The following is a 9,921-nucleotide window of genomic DNA, read 5'->3' as shown; positions in this document are numbered from 1 at the left end:
ATACAGGTTTTCCCCACCTACAGCTAGTAACAAATAAAACCCGAGTGCAAACTTGTCTCAGTACACCTAAAAGGAACTCATAGAGGTATCTGTATTAGCCGAAGGCTGCTACCATCTCCCCACCACTGTGGTAAAGGGGAGTGAGATAAAGCTCATGCAAGAACAAATCACTCCTGTGGAGTACTAACCCCAACTCAGCACTCTCCACAACTTCTGTCAAAACTCAGGTGAAGACAACTGATACCTTACTCTTATCACCATGTACGTAAAATCCTGGTGATCCACAGAAGCCAGGGTGGAGTCTTTTGAGCCACAGACTACCTACAGTGAGCCTGTATTCACAGGCCCCAGAGTTGCAGACAGCCACCAAGTGCTTAGATAGTGCCTCTACAAAGAAGCTCCAGTGGAGGTGGGTGAGCCCGTAGTGATTCACAACTGCCATCCAGCAATAGGGACTCAAAGGTGGGCCAAATGACATCCTATCCTAGTCACAGAATGGTATCCTGGCAATCTACATCAGCTGGGGTGGAGTCTTCCATACTACATTCTACCCACAGAAAGCCTGAATTCATAGACCCCCACAGCTGCAGATGGCTACCAAGCTCTATGCTGCTATAAAGAAGCTCCTGCAAAGGGGAACATTTTATTTTTGCTCAGTGTTCAGCAGTTGGAAATAGCCATACTCCCTGCACCCCACCCCCCAAGAAACAGCCAGTAGATGCAGCATCCTCAAGCATGCAGACTTGGGCTTCTTGGCTGAGGAACAAGTGCTGGCTGATGAGAAAATCATAGCAACCAGGAAAGTAGCTTATGTGTCCCAGCACCTCAAGGATTGGCTACAGCTGTGAGTCCTGGAATTGCTAGTTAATGTAATTCTAATTCAGATGTACCAACTGACAGAAGGCAATTCCCAAGAATAAAACTAAGCAACCAGCAGAGAATCTCACACATACACAATTGGCAGTACACCACAAAAAGTGGCTTACAGAGGACCATTCCACAGACACCAGTCCCCACCCTGTATGTTCAGATACAAGTCCACCAACGAATGACTCATTTATTCTAGAGGGGACACAGACCTTCTCATGGATCACCCAGCACCACATCAAACAGACTATAATACCTCAACTTTAGATTGTCACACTACGCATTCTCTGAAGTATACATGGGGGAGCTCACAATGGGTCTGACAGCACTGGATACATGGAGCTTTTATTCAGTAGGGCCAAATGACACCCTATCCTATCAGGAGGGCACAAAAGACTGCATCCCTAACAGGGAATAACCTGACTTCTAACAAACAATTCGGGACCAGCTCTTCTGACTCAACAGAAAACTAGTAGGTATTTGGACCCACCAAAGATTGGAGGGGTCCTCCTGAAATTGTATCAGTGGTAAGCTGGTGTGATCACTACCTCTATATCCAGGTAAATTTAGAGGTGAAGGCATGGAGTGATTAGCATCTTCTTTCTATAAGTCCCAAATTCTGAGGAAATCTCAATCAGGAAGACTCAATAAGAGATGCCTCCACCTCAGCATAGATTGTCATAAATAGCTTTAATATCAATTTTAATCTTAAGATATTACCTTTTGTATTGAATTGATAGATGTTCTCATTATTAAAAATGCAGCCTTCAACTTATTTAATGAATTTCTAGTTAATGATTCTAGATATTAACTAGAATCATTCTTTGTTTTCCTAGCTCAGTTTTACACTTGCTTTTCTTAGTCTTTCTTTTCTCTTACATTATGTGTTTCTACTTCAGTACTCCATTTTTACTCTTATATATTAGTTTGTGTTTTTTAAATATCTTTTATCTTCCTTTATTGGCTCATTTTTCTCTTCTCCCTTTTCAACCCCTGTGAAGCATAATAGTAATTTTACTTATTTTTAATAATTATTTTCTCAACCTATTTGAGAACATTGTTACAATTTTATACCTAAATAAGAGGAACTGTGGAAAGTATTTTCAGTAAGGTTCCCCCCCAATGTTTATTAATACATTGATTTTCTCTGAAGTGATTGTGGTTAATAGAGTTTAGTATCTTATCTTGGAGTGTACTGATACCAGACACAGCAGAAGATACACATTGAGTGGGAGTATCAAACTTGGATATTTAACCAACCTGAAGCATTTAAGAGGAAGAAGTTCACTAAATAGTCTCTTGCATAAAAGAAGTGATAATCATTGCATCAGATGTGTAGACTTATGAACAATATGAAGAGGCAAGAGAATAAACTATTCAAATAGCCTACAATACTTCAACACCTGATCCCATTGACACAGTGTCAAATGTCTCACAAATATATGAAATAATATTCAACATATGAAAAAATGTCCAGCATCATTAGTGAAGTGATGTTTTATATGTGAAAGCTAGAGAGAAAAACGGAAGAGAAATGTGTGTGGGGGGGGTCTCATGAAAATTGAGGGAGATTAGTAGAGTAGAGGAAAGGAACTAGAGGGAATTAGGAGGAGAGGAAAAGGGAAAATACTGGGGAATGATATTGGCCAAATTATATTGTCTATGATGTGCATGTAAGAATATGTAACAACAAATCCCACAATTATGTACAACTGTAGTGTACTAATAAAAATATATAAAAAGTTAAATCATGAGGGTCAAACACTCATAGATGGTATTAGAGCCCAAATAGAAGGTTCACTCTCTTTTGCTCTTCTTTATGTGAGGACACAATGTTCACCCATTTTTGCCCTTCCACCTTCCACCATATGAGGACACAGTGTTTATTCCTTCTTGAAAATGTTGCCTTCAAAGTGCCATCTTGAAAGCTCATCAGCCACTAAACCTCCTAAGACACCAAACCTGCCAAAGCCATCATCTTGGGCTTCCTAGCTTCAAAAACTGTGAGAAATAAATATCTATTCTTATATATTACTCAGTCTTAGGGTTTTGTTATTGCAGCATTAATGGATTAAGATACAAACTTTTCTCATTGTCAGTCATGGAACACTAAGATATTGTGCCTAGATTTATATTTTTCTTTCTTCAAAGATATTCAGTGGGTTAATTAAGAAGTAAAGCATTCTATATTCCAGTGTATTTAAAGTTGAAGGTTTTAAGCTTTAATTTTCAGGAATATCTTTATGAGCATTAAATTATGGTGAATCATTTTCATTACCTTTTGTACAACTTGCTTTCGTCCCTTAGTGGGTCTCAAGTTTTAGTTGAAATTTATTGATTAGAGTCTAAATTTTTCTCAAAATTATCAACTTATACTTTCAGGTTTAACAATTGAACTTGAAAAATGCATCTGTGTTTTTTACATCATCATTTTATTAATAAAATTAGCCATCTTAAGGACAAATTATACAGCTTCAACTAGAATATTAAAATCATCACACACTTTAAAGTGTTGATTTGTGTATCCTCTTTTATAAAAAAATAGTGAAATTTCTAAACACTTGTCAACAAGGGTTAGATTTTCTCTGATTTTACTTCCTAACTAACCACAAGCTATATTAGTAAAAAAGAAAACTGCATAATTATTTAATCCTCTCTTTATACTGATAAAACAGATAATCATATGCAAAAGTCAATAGTAATTAGTATTAAACCAAATAATTAACTTGTTGTAGGTTTATACCAATTAATTTCCCTTTGCTTTCTCTAATATTGCTCAAGGCAAGGGAGTTTTATGTTTGTTGTAATGTAGAAAGTCCTTATTGAGGATAATGTGATGAATACTTTATTCCATTCCATTCCAATCCATTCCACTTCTTCCATTTCATTCCATATACTTAGAATTTCAACTCATATATTTCAGTTTATACTGATACTGATGTAGGCTTCAGCCTCTAGAAGGCATATCTTGGCCATTTCTGAAACCAAGAAATATTTCCATGGAAAGAACTAGTTGCTATTCTTATTTTAAATAATCCCAAATGTCATAAAACTGCTCCAAAATGATCCTGGAAAGAACAGAGGTAAGCAAGAGGTATGAGGTCTTTATTCGGTGGAGTGAAAAGCATAGGACAAACACAAAATTTGTATTGAAAACATACATAAATAACTAAAATAAAGTTAATGTAATTATATTAACCACTTTTTTTGAAGAATGGAAAACACTTGCTATTCAGAGATATTGAGGACCCAGGTCATTTGGCTTATTAGTGGAAGAGTTGACGAGAATGTACATTTTTATTTAGGCCTCTTTTCACCAGTCTCAGAGCCTCAGGAAGACGAAAAACTTTCAAATACACACAATGAAAATAATTGCCATGTGATGTCTTTATTAATGAGCAAAAAATCTAAATACAATCACTAGATTTCTTAGTTGTAGTGATAGAAAATAAAAATAACTCTATGTCCCAAGTTAACATTATTCCTATATTCCAAGCATATGATTTTTATTCTTCTGCCAACTAAAATTAGGGTTTATTTTCAGAGACAATTTTGTAAATTTGGCACTAGGGCAGTAAGGTTTACTTTTAAACACATTCAAATGTGTGACTAAATTAAAAATAATTCTACTGTCAAGCAATCTTATATTGACTTAATGTGTATTAATTGAATTAATAGTGAATTTTTATATGTCACTTGTGTATATACAACAAACTCTTCTGTGGTTCACAGAAGCTAGAATCAAATACCTTAGGTATAAATTAAATTAGATGTAATACAGTCAGTGTCAATCATAAGGCTTAAACAATTACATGCTCTTAAAAATGAAGTGCTGGAGTGTTGGTTTGTGCTTGGCTACCAGATTTCATTTTTTATTCTTTTCAAATCTTTCCCTTTTCCTAGCTCACATTTTGTGGAGTGGAATTTTATTTAAAACTTATAATGATTGTGTAAAGGATTTAGTCCTTAATTGGCAAAATAATAACATAACTATGTATATATAGATGAATATAGATGGAAATATAAAAGATAGATATAAAGATAAATCATATATGTATCAATATATTGATATTTAGATGTTTTGTTCAGGTAGAAAGAGTTTTATCTATTTATGGTTGGTGGTACAAAGTAATGATGATAGTTTCCAACATTTAGGAGAGTGAATGGTAGATGACCTACACAATTTGTCCTTTTTATCTAAAGATTTTCCTGTTCCCTCAGTAGGTCCTAAAATGTGATCTTGAATTCTAGATATGAAATTGGTTTATGAGATAGAAGTGGTTTGTGACATTAATAGGTCACGTGGAAAAATAGTTTGATTCAAGGATTAGTGATAATACTTAGAATTTAAGTGATATTATAAGTTCATTTTGGGATTCATGGTAAAATTAAAGATGAAAGTTCTATACTCATAAATCATGTTTTATAATTGACAGAACACTACACAATGTATGATGTACTACTGAATCCTTTCTAAATGATCAAAAATACTATTAAACCAATATTGTAAGCCTGCAAGAAATTTAAGATATATATTTTGATTGGGAGATGAAGTTGGTTGTGTGACAGTAACAGTTTGACTAGTGGTTGGAGGAGTAGTTTGGAGTACTGGTGCAGCTGTAGTTTCAGAAGTTTCAGGTGCAACAGTGTCTGGGGAAGAATTAGGTGTGGCATGTGAGACTTCTGTGATCTCTGGTGAAGCTGAAGATGGTTGTGGTGTTGTTGTAGCTGGGGAAGATGTAGGTGGGACAGCTGTGGTCTCTGGCAGAGCTGAAGAAGGTTGTGGTGTTGATGTAGTTGTGAAAGATATAGGTGGGGCAGCTGTGGTCTCTGGCAGAGCTAAAGAAGGTTGTGGTGTTGATGTAGTTGGAAATGATGTAGGTTGGGCAGCTGTTGTCTCTTGCAGAGCTGAAGAGGGTTGTGGTGTTGTTGTAGCTGGGAAAGATGTAGGTGGGGCAGCTGTAGTCTCTGGCAGAGCTGAAGAAAGTTGTGGAGTTGATGTAGTTGGGAATGATGTAGGTTGGGCAGCTGTTGTCTCTTGCAGAGCTGAAGAAGGTTGTGGAGTTGTTGTAGCTGGGAAAGATGTAGGTGGGGCAGCTGTGGTCTCTGGTAGAGCTGAAGAAGGATGTGATGTTGGTGTAGCTACAGAAGAGCCAGTCGTGATATTTTCTCTTGCAGATGTAGTAACAACATTCTGAGTGGGAAGACTCACACCTGAAGTGGTAGTAATTTTGGTGGAAGGAGATATAGAATTCAAAGATAGTATTTGGGTGGTGGTCTCTGAATTGTTATTGTTGACCACAGTGTTATTTTTGACTGAACACTTAGTATGTGAATGTGCAGGCCTATACTTAGATAACTTGTGTAGAAGAACATGATAATACTTTTTACTGAGTTGATTCTGGTGGGATGGTAATCCAGAACAATGTGTTAATTTGTGAAGTTTAGGTGACTGTTGAATATGTGTTTTGTGATGTGATTTGTGATTCTTTCTTCCACTTTCACTGAACTGCAGAAAAGAAAGTGCAAAAAGTTAAAAAGTCCATTGATCTATCAACTAAAGTATCATTGTTGACCATAGAATAACAGTATTTGTGAAGTTTTAGGATTAGAGACTGGATAACCAGTAGATCGAGTGATTAGTTTGCTAATTTCACTCAGCCTCACATTTCACTAGCTCACTCTCCCCCTTTCAAGTGATCACTAAGGATAATAAGAAGAATGCCCAGGTCTTGGAGGAGCATGTTTGAAACATTGCCAAAGTTTGGATCTGTCTTGTGCCCACCCTTAAATAACTGACTAGATAAATCACGTAATCTGATTAGATCTTTGTTTACTCATTTATGAAACAATTCAAATTAAACTTCATACCCAAGTCTCATTCTATGACCTCAATACTTTGAAATATTTATGCTGTTAATTTTCTTTTCAGATGGTCTGCTTCATGAGGGAAGGATTTTGTTTTGTCATCTCTGTATGCCCAATTCCTAGAACAATGGATGGTAAGCAAACGACAGATACTCACTAGATATTTATTGATGAAGGAGCGCATAAAATTGATAATGACTAATAAATAAATTTATTATTAAATTTCTTTTTGAATAAAATCTTAGCATTTAATAATATTTTACTTATGTTGTAAAATAGTTTCAGCTAAAAATGACCAAATAATACCTATGGCATTTTTAGATGAAAACAAATTAATTAAAATACTATAAATTATATTAGTTTACTATAGAACCTATGTCAAATGACCAGTTTGACTGATTTACTTAAAATATATTAATTAGTATTAATCAATTATATTGTTAGTTACAGATAGCCATAATAGATAGAACTTGTTAATTTGAATTGAATCTAGGGAAATTTGAGAAGGGAAAGCATATAAGGTAAAGCATGCCTCTTAGGTTCTGAGTTTAGATGACTGAAGTGTACAGCATTTATAGTAAGTATAAATGTGCTAGGAAGAACACATTAACTATATTGATCTTTAACTGCCTGTTTCTATCTGTGATTTATTTTTATTAAAAATCCTCATATATAACACTTTTTGTCAGGCCCAATTCTAAATGCAAGTTTATTTAGTTCCTTAGCTACATCATAGTGGTTGCTATTATTATCCTTATTATATACATGAGGAAACTGAGTTCCAGAGAAATTGAGTTAAGAGAATGTGTCTCTGTATGCAAACCACACTTTTAATGGCAGAGGAATGGGAGAAAATGAGAGGAAGTAGAGAGTTAGGTGCAGTCAAGGGAGGGGGGAAGGGAGACAGACACATGACACTTGGAGCCAGAAAGAATTGGTAGAAGGAAGCAGCAGATTCTTAAAATAATAGGAGTAACACAAATTCTTCTAAGAAAGGAAAAGGAGGCAAAAATTAGTCATGAAAGAAAAAGGATCAGAATGGAAGAGGACTAGAAGAGTGCAAGGTCAAGATGACATATACTTGAAACTAGAAAGCACATTAAATTTCTGCATTTGATGTTACTAGCCTATTTTTATGGCCATTTGAAAACCTGTAATCAATTTCTAGTGAAGAAGGAAGCAGCATGTTAAATGTTATATTTAACAAACTCCAGAATATATCCCCTCAATCTTTCTTTGAGGCATCTGGAAAAGAGGAGCCACATTATCCACTCCCTGAAATCATTCCACATGTCATTTGTTGCTAGAACTCTGGGCTGATCTTTGACTGTGGGTTGCTGTCATTTCTGCTATATCACTGTATGTTCTGAGGATTCAACAAATCAATTCTGTGCTACCTTTTTATATATTCAAGTTATTTGGAAACTCTTTCTCTATAAACTTTCTGATATTTGGACAGTTTGAAGAGTTTTATTTAACCTGAGCTTGGGAAAAGGATAATTCATTAGATATTTGGATTTGTGGGAAGCACCAGAAAGGGCCTCCTCAAAATAACAACCCAGATTTTGTAATGCTACAATAAAATAATGATTTGTGTTGATTGGAGTGCCACCATTTCTTTTAATATAGAAGTATTTGATATCTAGGAGTTTCTTATTAAACGCAAACTTATTAAAAAGTGGATATAATTGTACATATTCAGACCTTATAGCCTTATCAAGTAGTATATAAATAGAGATCATATTATTTTTATATGTAAAGCATATTTTGTTATTACTATTTTGTACATAGGGAATTGGAGCTCTATAAACAGATTTTAATTTGCTGAAGATTAATTTGGATGGTCAGTTTAGACATGAGCTTAATTTGACATTTTCTGAGCTCAGTTGAACACTCTTTCTGTTATAATTACAGAAATGAGCATTAGGATTTAGGGGAAAAGATTAAGAAGGTTTTGGGTGGGGGGAGAGAATTATGTGATAAATGGGAATTATGAGATTATCCAAGAGTAAATTTTACCCACTCTATCAGTTCCCCTCCCTCCTCTATGTTTTTACTACCATCATAATATTCTGGGTTTTTCCTGCTTTATTCAGTAAATAAACATACAGTAAATGTTTTCATTTACTTAAAAGTATATAGTCTTAGAGAGAAATATGGTTAGGGCTGGAGATATAGATCTATTGTGACAGTGTTTGCCTCACATTCACAAGGCCCTGGGTTCAATCCCCAGCACTATACACACACACACACACACACACACAGAGAGAGAGAGAGAGAGAGAGAGAGAGAGAGAGAGAGAGAGAGATTATTGTAGAATATATCACCAGGGATTATTATTAATTTTAATCTTGCTTTCCCTGTAGATTCTAAATACAGGGTCCACTTTGTATTCTTCTTTTAGTTTTGGAAACCATACACTCCTGTCCCATTTTGTGGTTCCTTCATTTTCTCTATCCATTCTAAAATTCCTATGATTTCTCCCTAGGTGATCTTGTAGGATTTCATAACTTTAAATATATTTAAACTATGGACTTTACCTTTGATTTCTTTCTGAAATTCATAAAATGTATATCCAAGTGCCTTCTTGACATCTTAATATAGAAGTCTAATAGCCATTTTTAATTTAACATCTAAAAGAGGACTCCTTGTTCATTTCTTTCTTTTACCACATACCTAAGCCATCAGAAGGTATAGTAGACTCAATTGCCAAAATATATCTAAATATACCCTCATCTTTTATATTAAGTGCTGTTAGTGCAAATCTCCATTGTCTTTTATCTGGACCGCTACCATATCTTTCTGACTAGTCTCTTGATCTCAATTTTTGTCTCCTGCCATCTGTTTTCTCCCTAGAATCCTGAGTTATGTAACTACTCTGGGAGCATCATCCCAAGGTTTCCTGACATACTTAAATCAAAACCCCACATTCCACATCGAGGCCTAAAGGCCTGTAAGATCTGTTTTCTGCATCGCTGAAAGAGCTTACCACACTCATTATAAAGTTGGTACTCTATAGATATTGATGAAGTGAAATTGTTTCCTTGTGTTTAGTGAAATATTTTCTTTTGTTTCACAGAAAACAATATAGTTTGAGCTTTTGAACATATAAATTGCCTGTGACACTTTTTAAAAATTTCTTTGATTTCACTTTGTTATTTATTTTATCTGACACATAAAAATGTA

Source organism: Spermophilus citellus, assembly GCF_964194105.1.
Source record: "Spermophilus citellus genome assembly, chromosome: 8".
Lineage (NCBI taxonomy): Eukaryota > Metazoa > Chordata > Mammalia > Rodentia > Sciuridae > Spermophilus > Spermophilus citellus.
Note: the sequence above shows the minus strand (reverse complement) of the source record.